This window comes from Phasianus colchicus, chromosome 1 (assembly GCF_987193195.1).
Source record: "Phasianus colchicus chromosome 1, bPhaCol1.hap1.1, whole genome shotgun sequence".
Taxonomy (NCBI): Eukaryota; Metazoa; Chordata; class Aves; order Galliformes; family Phasianidae; genus Phasianus; species Phasianus colchicus.
Window position 1 is genome coordinate 102,098,674 of NC_143436.1, and position 14,960 is coordinate 102,113,633.

A 14,960-nucleotide genomic window follows, 5' to 3' on the forward strand; every position below is an offset into this window, starting at 1 on the left:
GAGTTAAAATACATGAAGAAAGATGGTAGCTGGAGTTAGTGCCAGTATCGGAAGCAAAGGCTAGAGATGACAGAAGTCAATCTCTTTGCTAACTACAAAGTGCAGTAGGTTTACCTTGGCTAGCTGCCAGATGCCTATCCCACATCTTTTGAGTGGGATAGGAGCAGGAAACAAGATAGAAAATCTTATGGGTTGAATTTGAGAGGTCAATCACTAATTACAGGCAAAAAATAAAAATAAAAAATAAAAAATAGTTTACTTCCAATTGCAATAAATTTGGTGAGAAACAACAATAAAAGCTAAAACACCTTTCCCCCACCTCTTGCTTTTTCACAGGCTCAGCTTCAATCTTCCATCCCCAGCTCCTCTACCTCCTCCCTCTCAACCATGATCTGTGCAAAGAAGTGGAGAAGTGGGGGCTGTTGTGAGTCCATAACAGCACTTTTCTGCTTCTCCCTCCTCCTCAACATGATTCTTACTGCATATTTTACCCTTCTGGAGACCATACAGCTGTAACACTGAGAAAGCTTTCATAATTTCCCATAAGTATTTTTTTACAGTGAGCAAATAGTCTTATTGCTTTATTTCACATTCTACGTGATAAGAAAAGAGAAATTTTGTGATATATCTGTTTCTCCTGCTGCTGGGATCCAAAAATTTTTGGCCCTGCTTTTGTATATCTGAATGGATTTCTAGAAATTACTTTGCTGACAGAACTCTTGACAGGTAAAAATGTGAAGCCCTATCTATCAAATATGACATTTCAAGTGATTACCCTTTTAAATGCCATCTCTCTATAAAAAGCAATTTCCAAATTTATTTATATCATGCTTACATTGTTTTGAAAGGCATTATCTCATCTTTTTATCATGGTTTTGTTAATCCTGTTATCAGTGTTCCACCTCATAACATCATGTAGTGAACTGGGGGTTAAGGAGTTAATGTTCCAGTTTCATGAACTGTCGATAGTTCCAGGTATACCTTTCTCAGAAGAGAAGAACTACATATCCCAGAAGACATAACTGTTTCATTTCCATTTTTGGTTTAGAGGGAAAGATTAGACTGTTTGGGAGTCATGAGACTGTGCCTTTTTTTTTCTGCGGTGTGTGCTCTCTAGCCATCTCACCTTCAGCATTAGAGTGAGGCCTTCAGGTTTTTTTGGACACACTCTCTCTCATTTTATTTATTAGATTCAGTTCCAATTATATTGTATTATACTGTTTTACCTCACATTTCACTATCATATTTAGTAAATTAATTTTCTCCTTTAGCTCATTGCCACTGTTTTGTTTTTAGGTTCATCTGAGGGCTTGGGTCTGTGGATCTCCCCTCCTATTAAGTCACAGAACAAGGACAAACCGGATCAGAACTGTGACGCTTGTTTAATTTTTTTGTTGGGATGACTGACAGGTTGGCCAGGGTATACTTCCAGTGGCTACTGATATCCGTGTGACTGACATAGACTGGCAAATCACTGATGGGATAGAATTCCAGTGGTCACTGACATCCATGTTACTGACACAGACTGGCATACTGCTGCGCTGCCAATTAGTTTGGCAGAAATATGAACAGAAAATGGGTAAGTTATGAAAAAGGCTTTGTTCTTTCTAGCTTTACTTCCTTCTCCTTGGAGGACAAGCACCAACTTGATGCTAGTGTTTGTGTTCTTAAGTATCTCTTGGCCCTCCACCCCGATCTAGCCCCTTGCAGGGGGACATTAGTGGGTACTATCTCTCCAGTTGGCTTATGGAGTCTGACAAATGCACTGCAGATTTCTACAGTTCTCTGTCATACCTTCTCTTTCTCCTTCTTCTCAAAAATGCCATATAAATTAGAAGTCTAATCCAGCATTAACTCCTTCAATTGTAACAGTGAGGTTCAGTCTCTATTAGATTAGCATTTTTCCATTTCTGAGGAATTTCTACCATATGTCTGTCTAAATAACAAGATTTGCCAAATGCCAATTTACTTCTTTGTAAAAACAAAACAATAACCTTGAAGGTAAGAATCAGTGAATAGCTATATCCCAATTACTGACGCTTAACCATTCTCTGGTATCGATAGCCCTTTATAAATATCTTACATCTCTAAGGTTGGTATAATGTATAGTATGGCTACTTCTAATTCATATCTTTCTAAATAGATGACCAGTCTAAGTAAATCCTAAATTAATAATTTGTTTTCAATTTGTTGTTTCTAGTATTTGGATCTTGAAATATTCCAATTGTGTTCATTATTAAATATTAAATTAGATAAAAACAAACAATACTAAATAGCAAAAAATTGCTATATGGAAATATGGAAAAAATGAAATGATAGGGATAGTAATATCTGATTCTCTTTCTGAAAACAAGCAAACAAGCAAAAAAAAAAACAGTATAACTTCTACCAAGAAAAATAGAAAAATGTACACAAAGAACTGAGACAGTATTAAGCTTGAAGTCGAGCTATTAAGCAGCTACAGCTCCTTTTCTCATGTTAATTGCTTTCCTAGTGTCAGCCCCTGTGTTTGTATCTCTGGATGATATTCTACAATTCATCCCTTCTTTTCAACTATGTGTCCAAGTGACAATAGTACTCTTTAGAAAACTGTATCACACCTTCAGGTCCAACGCTATTTGGCTGCCTTTATGGATTTCCCATTTGTAGTATCTGACCTGTTAAAATTGTGGTGACTTGGGAGATCCTCTTCGAGACAAAATACTTATCTGTCATAACATAAATATGAAGGAAAACAGAAAAAAACAGTATGACATCAATCAAAAAAAAAAAAAATTCTTCACTTTACTTCACCTTATCTTCTATAAAAGTGATTTCTTTTTTTTTTTTTTAAACTTTCTTCCTTTATTTCTCTTTCTAACTAATCAATATGTTCTAAGTCCTGTCACACTCCTATGGTTTGTCCTACAGGACAAATAACCCTCTCTTGAGTTGCCCAGACCTTTATCCAATTATTTACTTAGTTCTGACAGTTTTTTCAGAGTTAAGCTCCTGTGTCTCTTCCTCTGGGGCATATAGAAGAGGCTCAAATGAGCACAGTGTAAGCTAATAATACTGAATCTTAAGACTTAAACATGAGTCTTGTTACTTTAAATACAATGTTCTCTAACTGTGAAAGAACAAAGGAAAACACAAAGGAAAACACAACACAATTAGAGCAAAAAACTTGTGGGAGACTATGGAAATATGTAGCAAGCCAGATTTGGGGTTTGGTTTGAAAAGTCCTTTTCTGTGAAGTGGGACAAACACTAAATTTCCACAAAGCTGTCAGGATCAATAGTCTCAATTGTAGTGCAGTTATTTTGAGCAAAGTGGCTTTAGGTCCAGTTATTTTGCATTTCAGTATAGGACTCAGCCTAGACTTCACAGAAGATGACTATTCTTATTGTCTTTGATATCTCAGTCACTGGATTTACAAATTATGCTGCAATCCCTCTGCCATGCTTTTGCTTTACTTAGCATAAGAGTAAGAGAAAAGTCTACAAAATATATTGTCCATTGAATACTGGAACAAATCAGATATTTGGCTACAGGTGCCTTAGATAATAAGCTATGAATTTCAGACCACTGAATGGATAATATGATAGTTATGATAATGGGTGGAGTTACCATGACCTATCTGTTGGAAACCAGACTGGTTAGAAATCAATCTCTTACTAGAAGAAATAATCTGGTCACGCTTAGGCTCTACTATGTGATACTTATATATACTGCATGGAAAAATAACAATGCAAAACATGAAATATGTCCTTTCTCCTTAATCAAATGCATTCACTGTATATATATGTATATATATATGTATAATTGTTTCAATCCTAACTGTAATAATTTGTGTTATTTTATACTAAAGAGTGATTTTGTTAAAGTTTGTTATAGTAACATTGAAAAAATAGGGACATTTTGTATTTGCAGTACAAAATGGGACAAAGATCTCATCCTAAACAGAAACAATATTCAGAATAAATGTGCTCAGCTTCCAATTCTGTTGTGCTGTGTTGCAAATTCTGTTAGAATATTATCTTCTAACATCCTACAGCCTGATTCATTGCCTTAATTTTAGTTTTAAAGTTTTCAGTGCTGAAAAAGTTCAGATCCTTTTCTCATAGGAGTTTTCAAAAGAATTAATTAAAATATAATGAAATAAAGGGAGCGGTTGAATGGATTTCTGAACTAGTTTCATTTTTGCTAGGGAGAAAAAACCTGGCAGGGTACAAATAGTAAGTTTGAAGGGACCAGCAGCAATGTATGAGAGCTCTGTGGACTATGCTAATTCATTTCGCTACAGGAGGCAGTACATCAGAGGTTATATAGCTGAACCAATTTTCCAAAGAGCCAATTTCTTCTTCTGAGACAAGAGGAAAAAAAAAAAAAGGCTTTATAAACATCTCATGAGGAATTCAGCATTATGGAGTTTAAAACCAGTAGTTCATTCTGGACTGTGGTGTGTTTTTCCCCATGGAGGGGAGGTGTACTGCCACTACCTGGTGCTTGTCCTGCTCCTAAGCTCTTGCTCTTTCCCTTTCCAAAAGAGGAATTTAAAGTTCAAGCTGTTGAAGTGCTGCCTAATGCACAATGTGTTCTTGGATAAATAATGTTTCTAACAGTTAGTGAATAACCTGAAATGCTATGTTTAAGGAATCTGGATAATGTTTTTCCAAGATATGACAGGTTTTAAACTGTTCATTTACCATTGAAGCAGACCTTAGCATCACATGAAACAGTGGTAATTGTAGAAATTTAATTATAGGACTGTGAGAACACTATCAGACATGCATCACTGATCTGAGCAACCCCACGTGGGACACTTCCCATCTCTAATCACCTTGGCTAGGAGCTCTATGCTGGCTCTGGATTCACTGGCATAGAATCATAGAATCATAGAATTTCTCAGGTTGGAAAAGACCTCAAAGATCACCAGGCCCAACCACAACCTAACCATACTATCCTAACTCTCACAACCCTCCGCTAAATCATGTCCCTGAGCACCACATCCAAATGGTTTTTAAATACATTCAGAGATAGTGACTCAACCACCTCCCTGGGTAGCCTATTCCAGTGTTTAACAATCCTTTCTGTAAAGAAAAGCTTCCTAATATCCAGCCTAAACTGATGCAACTTGCAGTCACTTCACCTCGTCCTGTCACCAGAGAGAAGAGACCAACCTTGATCTCGCTGTAATCGCCTTTCAGATATTGGAAGAGAGCAATAAAGTCTCCTCTCAGCCTCCTTCTCCCCAGACTAAACAGCCCCACTTCCTTCAGTCTCTCCTCATAGGGCATATTCTCCAAGCCTTCACCAGCCTTGTTGCCTTTCTTTGAACCCACTTCATCATCTCTGTTTTGATGCACTTACTGGCTTTTCCAAGTGAATCTAGACCCAACTTGCTCCTCACTGTGTCTAGATCTTGGTACCTGTCACTGTTACCACCATGAGGGGTTGGGCCCTCAAGACATGGTGGGCAGTGCCCTGCAAATGTGAGAGAGAACTTCTTTACTTTGACAGTGACAGAGCACTGTTCGTTCCTCCTCAGATCATTGCCACTGATTTGTTTTAGGCCCATCTCTCTACCCTTTTCTCTTATCCCTTTCCAGAGGTACAGTTCCAAGGCTCTGAGCAACCTGATCTAGCTGGGGATGTCCATGTTCAGTGGAGGGGGTTTGGTCTATATGACTTTTAAAGGCCCTTCCAAATCTAAGCATTCTATGATTCTATAATACATACTATAGTGGATGCTCAGGAAAAACAGCAAGTAGATACTTTTGTTCATTTTGTTCACTTTGTTTTGTTTTTAACAAACCTTTCCGATTTCTGACAAGTCTCATAGTTTATGACTGAAGTACATCTCAAAAAAAAAAAAAAAAAAAAAAAAAGTTTTTAATCAGAAAAGAACAAAAATGAGCAGAGATGATCAAAAGAATTGAGAGATACCTAACATAGACCTTAATAAATCTGTCTTGTCCTTTTTTTCAAAATCTTTATGTTCTACCTTTGATATTCTCCAATAATGAGCTGCCCAGTTAATATCACTGTAATCTAGGGAAAAGTGTTCTTCTGTTAGTTTCAAAGTACTACCTGACTATATAACTAAATGTCTCATATCCTTGGTATGGTAAGCCACTACTGAAAATGTTCTTCCGGTTCTTCCTGGCATCTTTCTGAAGAGAATGTATTTTCTACAAATACTAAAATAATTCTCATATGTTTGTTTGTTTGTTTTTATTTGATACTCTGTTTTTCTGTGTTACTAGGCTTTAAGTGGATATCTTAATTTAAAAAAAAAAAAAAAAGAAAATGAATTTTCTCTGAGAAGTCTAGGTATCTACTTGTTTTTCCCATTCATTCAAGTTTTTATTTTTTTCCTTCTAGGCTGTGAAGGTGTGCTAGTGTTTTTTGTTTTGTTTTGTTTTGTTTTTTTGTTTTTTTGCCTTGAATGCATATTAATGATATACATTGACCTATTCAGATAACTTGAAAATATCACATAAGTATATGGTGCAAAGGTTTTTTGTCTGTTTATTCTTATTTTTCTTCCTTTCATATTTTATACATTGGCTTGAGTAGAGCAATCTAGTGATTTCTTCTTCTAAAGGATTAAGCTCTGAAGAAAAATAGAAGATCTTTGAGCAATTTGGGGTGTTTTTGTTTTGTTCAGATGATAATGAAGTGGTGAAAACATTCCCTGCGTATACGTACATAATTAAATTTAAGTAATTCACAGTATTTTTCTTTTAAAAGTACTAAATCTCATCTCAACTCGGGATTATATTCTGAATACAAAAGTAGAGTTTCTCCTCTAAGAAGCGCAGCTCCTGTACAATCTAATATGGGCAGAGGATAATCTTATATCTTCTCTATATCTTATATTTTTTTTATTATTTACTGCATAAAAAACTGCTGTAATTTTATGCAGTTTTTAGTATTTGAATTATTTTTAAAAATCCTCAACAGTGAAATACTACTGTATTCCAGTTGCTTTTCAACCATATCACTTTCAGTGTTTTCTTTTAAAATACTTTTATTTTAAATTATATATTTCATTAATTCATGCTTTCTGTTTTATCCCTAATTCCTCATATAGTTTCTTTGCAAAACTTAGCTTTACCTAAGACAAGCAAAGTCTTCTAATAAGCTGGAGACCAATCTAAAAAAATGTCATTTTGCCTTTATTTTCTTCTAACATTTTCAAAAGGAAATTATATGTAACCTGGAGAAGTTAGCAATGTGCTGTATTATTTTAAGAACATGTCCTTTATTATTTAAAGTATTCAATAAATTTTATTTCTTGCTTCACTTAAATATTATGGCTCAGATTCATAAGAAATCTTTGAAAATAATTTCTTGTTTATTTTCTCATGAAGAGAGAAATTAATCTTTCTTCTACCTATATTTTGTATGCTTTGAAGTGTGATCATACTAGAGTTTGCATGGGATCTTTTTTTTTTTTTTTTTTTTTTTTTTTTTAAATTCAATCATTAATTCAGTCATCCATTTATATTTATTTAATTTAAAATTGACAAATAACAATATTATCAGTGAAACGAATTCATCAAGTAAGAATGTCATCCAAAATAACAGATGCTTTCATAATGATTGCTGTATTACAGTAAGACAAATGTAAACTGTCAAAATAGAAATACGTTCTGTTGGGAAAAGCATGCCATGGGAGAATTCACTTCTAACAATGGAATAACTTGATATACCTTGACCTACCTGTCTTTAATCTGACTGTTGTAACAGATTGACAGATATTTATGATTTTTGGGTGGTCCTGTGTAGAGCCACGGGTTGGACTCCATGATCCTTGTGGGTACCTTCCAATTCAGGGTATTTGATGATTCCATGATTCTGTGATTCTCTGATAGCTCAGCTTTTAATATCTGGTTGTTTAGAGTCTAGAGGAAAGACTTTCTTTTAAGCAGTCTGAACTGGCCATTTACTCTTTCATCTTTTTGACCCTTTGACTTTTTTTTTAATTCCAGATTCTTTTATTATTCTGTGAACAAATTCCTTGTAAACAGAGAACAAAACTATTCTTTTCCCACTCTCCAAAAGAAATTGAGAAAACAACGGCAGCAAATCTTTCCTAGAGGGTGCATCTGCTCCTTATATTATTATTTCCTGCTCCCAGACTTACTGCAACTTTTTGTAAATTCCAAAAAAAGTTTTTCTCTGCTTTCTCATAAATTTGGGTGTGAAAGTGTGTGAAAGGTGTGTGAAAAAAGTAAAGACTATCAGGAAGAGATTAATTCATGTCTTTCTATTTCTTGGAGAAAAATCAGGGAAGCTATATATTGTGATCTTGTTTTTTGTTTGGAAAGGGAAAATCTTGTAACAGGAGTGGAAATAACTGGTGGATAGATGAGAATGCAACTGACAGACAAGGTGATAAAACAGAATATAGAAGAAATTAACAGGGTTAGTTATATTCAATAGACAGCAATTTTTTTAAATATCTGCTTTTATAGCACTAAAAGAAAAAACCTAGCTTGCTTTTTCAGTTGACAATATTAATCTTCTCATAAATGTATTAATAAAAATTCCTAATATGAGTGGAAATAAGAGAGAATAAACTTACAAAGAATCATTCTACTAGAAACTCTCTATAGAAAGTATTTTCACAATTTCATGAGTATTCTTCATTTTATTTCTTCCCCTTACATTCACAAAAAGCATCCATTCTGACATTTCCACTTGTTTTTCTTGATATTTGTAAAATCAGCTGTAGCAGATGTAGTTGCTCTTTCTACAGAATACTTTCCTACAATACTCTGAAGTGGCAACTAGCAATGCCATTTTTGGGAACAGAACTGCCATGAGGGCAAATTCCTGGTGTTAGCTTTCTACTAATTAGGTAAATGTACACTTGAGGTTACATTTGCATACATCCGTTTGCATAATTATCTCAAATTTAATAGTATACTCACTATGTCCCATAGCTACTTGGGATGCAATTATTTTGACAATTATTATTAGCAGGTATTATAAATAATTCAGGACATACTAATGCAAAATAAATCCATTAAGACCAAAGCCCTAGAGCAGAAAGTCTGGCTCTCATAGAGTGATGAACAGAACACTTTTCTTGGAGTCCAATTTTCCTACCATGTAAGAGTATACAGGAAGAATGGTCAAAACATGACATAGAATGTGTAGCATTATAATGCTATCAAAGCATAACCTATGTTTAATATTTCTCTAACATAAAAAGGAAAATTTTGTTTCTATAATACTTAGTAAACAGAAATATTTTCTTGGAAAATGTCTGGTAAAGTTTATGATAGGTAAATGATGGACAAGAATGTGATTGAGAAAAAGCAGCTGGATTTATCAAAGGCAAATATTGTCTGCCAAACTCAGTTGACTTTTTGATGAAATGACTAGATTTGTGGACATGGAGAAAGCAGACAATCTCATATTTCTTGACCTTAGAAAGACCTTCAGTAATGCCTCCTCCGGTATTCTTATAGCCAAATTGGACATGCTGGATAAATGGAGGGTGATTGGAATATCAGTTTTAGAAGTCCAACTGGCAGTTTGTGACAAGTGGTGACCCCAGATATTAGTGTAGGAGACAATACTGATTAATGGCTTTATTAATGACCTCTGTGTTTGGATAGAATTCACCCTCAGCAAGTCTGGATGATGCCACGTTGTCAGAGGGACTTCTGATCAGAGAGACTTTTAGAGAATGAAAAGATCATCCTGAGCTCAATAATACAAAGGTGAAGTTCTGGGCTTGAGATGGACTAAGCTGGTGCAACAGTACCAGCAGTATGGCAACTGGTTTCAAAAAGTGATTATTCTCTTTTAATAATGTTTGTGAGATCACATCTTGAATATACGGTGGATTAGACACAGAAATCTCAAATGCCAAACTACTGACCTCCTAAAGTATTACTTCTTGATAAGGAGTTAAGAAAGATGACCCATTTGCTCCCTTGCAGGACTTGCCACCATGCAAGAAATTGGACTTTACTTCAAAAATACTAAAATATAAATCACTTTGTAACAATTTCTTATTTCTCAAAATTTTCACAAAATGTAATTCAAATTTGGTGTTCATATGTGCTGTGTGTTACATGAAACAGATCTGAAATTTTTATTGTTCAATCTTTTGCTATATAGTCAGAAATTTTCTTTGACATTCTTGAGAACTCTAATTTTGGATCCTGCACTAGTAAGTACTTAACCTTAAAAAAAATCCAGTTACATTTACATGTTACTATTATGTGACCACTGATAATTTAGAATCAGAATTTTGAAGTGTGTTATAAAGCTTTAAATTTGAGATTGTGTTTGTATGTCAACTGATACACATGTGTTTGTAGCTAACTGATAACATTACACCTATTAGACCATAATTTAAAGAAAAATTCATTCTAATTTTGAAGAAAAAAAATACAACAGAATAAACCAAATAATATTGCTTATTCTAAAAATGTCTGTCTTCTAATAAGTGTCTGGGTAAATGATCCAAGATCAGTGAAAGTTAACAGGGTTCCTTTAATGACCTTTTTTTCCCCCTTAATATTGGATTAATCTAAATTAAATTTCACTTTGAGATAAATATGAAAGAAAATATCTTAATGCTATTTTTTCTGTAACCTTTGAAATGAGTTTATTAAATAGATCATATTTTGATTAATCTTCATATAGGTTTCATTTGATTTCTTATCATAACTGTTTAATTACAAGTAAAAACAAACAAACAAACAAACAAGCAAAGCTTATGAACAGTTTCTAAAGCTGAGAACATGGGAATAAAACCAAGTAGTTTTAAATTAACTAGAATGGTTAATCTTAGTTGGAAAGAAAAAAGTAGATTGAACAACAAATGTCTAAGTTAAAAGACCAATTAGTTTAGTTTCATGATATTTTTGTCTTTGACTTCTGCACTACCTCCAGAGTTTAGACAGTGAATTCTTTATTTGCACTTCTATAAGTTGAAGATAATCTGCTTTATATCAAAATGAGGGGAAATTATTTGGCAAAACTAATCACAAATTCATCAAATATTGAATTATTTTCCTAATGCCACAGTAGATTTTGAAATTGTGATGGAGCATAAAGACATGATGTATAAAAGGATCTTCCAAACATGGAAAATTAACAAAAAAATTAACAGAACAGCAACTGAGAAACAGTAAAGAAGTATGTGGTCATATAATGCATTCTTGAATCAGCATGAAAGTTCTCCCATTTTCAGCACTTAGAGGGTATGAGTTGTTATTCATGCCAGTGTTATGAACACAGAATAAGTTGTCATGGTTTTATGATTTTTGGTTATTGGTATTCCACATCCTAACATCATGTAGTGTACTGGGACTTTAAGTGTTAATACTCTAGTTCTGGGTACCTGTCCCAGAAGAGAAGAACTACATTCCTCAGAATATTGTTTGCTGTGTTGCTACCATTTCTGCTCAGGGGGAACAGATACAACGCCTTGGTAGGTCATCTGACCTCCCTCTTCTTCTTTGTCAGGCTCTCCTCCCTGCTGCTTGTCCCAACCACACGCATCGCTTCAGCATTAGTGAAAGGCCTTCAGCTTTTGGACAATCTCTCATTATATTTGATTTATTAGCTTCAATTCTAATTATATTGTATTACAGTGTGTTATCTTGCATTCCAATACCATATTTAGTAAATTAGTTTCTTTCTCCTCAGATTGTTGCTGCTGTTTTTAATTATTTTAGGGTCCCCTATTTCCCTTTTCTGGAGGAGTGGATTCGCAAATCTCTCCGCCCGCTAGTCATGGAACTGGGCCAAACCAGCCCATAAACCGTTGACATAAGTACATCTGAACATAGTGAACATAATTTTAAGTACCCCACTTTTCTGGATTCAAATATTCAGTTTTATTTTATTGGCTGAAAGACAGAGTCACACAACTGTCCTACTGATCTGAGAGAATTAACACAAAAGCATTAAACAAACGTTTCCATTTAAATTAATGACCTGTGCTTATGTTAATTTACCTGCTGTTCCTTTGTTTCATAAGATTTTTCTGTAGTAGTGCTTTCTCAATCGATTAACAAATGAGAAATACCTTATACTATATAAGTTGATATACAACTCAAAGAGAAAGCATGTCATGGCAAAGAAAGATGAGACTACAAATAACTGAAATTTTTAATCAAAACAGACAGATTATTAAGACAGATTCTTATTACTTTACTGGTGTTGAAAAATCCTTTCATTTTCTCTCCTTTATTTATATAAATATCTTTCTTATTTATTTGTTTGGGGGTGTTTGGGGATTATTTATCTTGATATTGGGGCCTTTTAGTCAAGTTTGAGCTGAAAAATGACTGGAGTTACAGTTTTAAATTTCTTCATAAGGACTGTAATTGAAAACTCTGAATTAAATTAAAGTGATGTTTAAAGAGTTTATACATATATGTAACCACATATAAGCATGCAGACTTTTATAGTCACATGTTATTCTAATGCTGACATGGGTTTCTGTGTGTGTGATAGGATGGAACCAGTGCATGATCTTGATTTCTCTTCCATGCACATGATGCTGCATACTCTCAGTTCTTCTGTGGAAACAGAGAGTCACTTTACTTTGACATACGATGGGAAATTTGAACTATACAGTTCCTCTTTTCACCTAATTAGGTATTAATCAAGACAAGAGAGACATTAACTTCAATGGTAGCTGGACCTCAAGCCCTAGAAAAAGCTTTATATTTCTAATAGAACTTATGCCAATATAGACCAGGAAAAAATGAAAATGAATGTATATGCATTCAAAGAATATCTTCAAATAAAGCTTGACGCATTACATTATTTAACACTGACATTATTTGACACTGTGTCTCAACTACAAGCACAGTAAACATTTTTCATCCTCTTAGCTATTGGCTTTGCAGAGACACATCATGTTGTACAGGGTATGTAATCATGACTACAGCTGATTTAAAAGAGGTTCATCTATGTGCAGCTTTAGACTGTGGCACTGGTGGCACCACTCCTCTCACATTTCCTCTCCCTCATTCTATTTCAGGATCCTCAGGCTTTTGGGGCTCCTGCTGTTTCTACTCATGTCATTGTTGCTGTATTTCCCATGGGATCCAGCTTTGAATTACGGGTGCAAGAAAATCTACTCCTCTGGATGCCACTTCAGTGAATCCTTTCTTATGGGGAAAGGAGAGGAGTCATTGTTCTTCTAAGCTTTGCTATCTGTGACAGCCACTAAACAGAGTTGCATTATTTTTTTCAAGTCCACAAAAGCAAAACAATGATGTTAGACATAGAAGTGATGGTAAGGCCACTGACTCATGACTACAGCATGTAATTTTTAGGCCTCAAGTCCTCTTTGCCTGCTGCAATCTCCCCATTTGGGCAGCTGGTGTAATCTGAATTCTTTCAGAGTCCTGTGTGAGTAAACCAGCAGTAGCAAATCTCATTCTCCTTTGTGAACTGCTATAGACAAAGAATACAAACTAATAATACTCTGTCTGCCCTTCATAATCAACCCAGAGGAGCATCCTTTTCCCTCTCATGGGTGTCCATTTGTAGGAAGGTAGAATGTCTTGTGAAGGAATCAATTTCCACTACAAACATGACTTTGTCCATAAGCAGAAGTCGCATATTTATTTCAGTTGATCCCTTCAGGATCTCACTGAAATTTGGATTCATTTTTTTGTCAGGAATCATGTCACCACAACTCAAGGGACAGTCTTGGTGTGTGATTTTCTGCAATTCTTTCAATTACTTGTGCAAGGACACTGGTGAACTATTTATCATGCTGTCCTTGAAGCTAGGTGAGTACAGACACTGATTATAGTCTAGATTGTTACTTCTGCTATTCCATTTATCTCATGTAAAATACATGGGTTTAGAAGAGGAAACTTCTAAATAGTAATAGTACTTTTGATGGTTTTTGTTTTCTCTTTTTTTTTTTTTAATTGTTTTTTTTTTTTCTTCCCCTTGAACAATTGGCATTATTAGTGAAAATACACATTTTCCATTTTTCAGTATGAACTTATTTCATAATATTCTAACTTCTCTGAATCCATGGGAAAATCATATTTAAACATATTATGTTAAAAAAAGACTCCAACACAGAAGGGGGCTTATTAACCATCCCTTACTTTCTTGGTTTGAGTAAAAGAAGGATGAATAAACAGATGGGGTGAAATTCCCAATTTCTCCACTCAAGTTGTATTAAATATGCACTATACCTTGAGGTATTTGGCAGCTTAAATGACGAGTGATGTTCTAACTAGGCTACGAGAACGTAAAGCTGCAGGTGTAACTCATCCTAAACTTTGTCAAGACTTTGCATATTACACCGAAAATTTCCTATTTCAAAAATAGGAATAAAATTTCAACTGAAATTTTCATTTTTAATATAATGAGTAGCTTAAAGAACTAATAATTATTCTCTTCAGAAAAAAAAAATATTGGTATTGAGAAAAAAAATCAAAATAATATATATATAACTATATATAACTATATATATATATATTCCCCCAGAAAATATGCAATTTGAACTACATAGGGTTCCAAGGATATTGTAATTCATTTGCCTTTCTGTACTTGTTTTATCTTGGGCTAGCTTCTCAAACTGGACAATGTTTCCTGTAATGTACCATTCTGATGATTCACCATAACCTTCTTTCCTGGAGAAAACATGAGTGCACCCTTTGGGAAACAGAATGAAGTCATAGAATTTTCCTGAAGAATTTGTGAGAGCAAAGCTAATCAAACTGCAATCCTCATAAGACAGAGCAGGTTTTTTGTTTTTTTTTTTTTTTTTTTAATTGCAATAATTTGTATGTAATATTCAGAAAGAAAAACAAAACAAAACAAAACAAAACAGGGCTTTCTGAGGAAAAAAAATGGGCAATAACATAATTTATTTTTAATAATAAATTGGCTGCTACAGAGTTTTTTCAAGAGAGGATATAGTTAACACAGAGAATCTTAAAGCGGTTGCTTTATAATGCTCG

At 34.3% G+C, this 14,960-nt stretch overlaps 1 long non-coding RNA gene across 1 annotated transcript in view; it reads left to right on the plus strand.

Moving 5' to 3' along the window:
• The window catches only part of LOC149919914 (uncharacterized), a 30,908-nt gene extending 16,177 nt beyond the window's left edge, over positions 1–14,731 (plus strand). Inside the window, exons 3-5 of the long non-coding RNA XR_016463987.1 lie at positions 13,010–13,267; positions 13,656–13,769; positions 14,567–14,731. This is a non-coding gene — a long non-coding RNA (uncharacterized LOC149919914). The remainder of the gene's footprint in view (positions 1–13,009; positions 13,268–13,655; positions 13,770–14,566) is intronic.
• Positions 14,732–14,960: the final 229 nt, after the last annotated feature.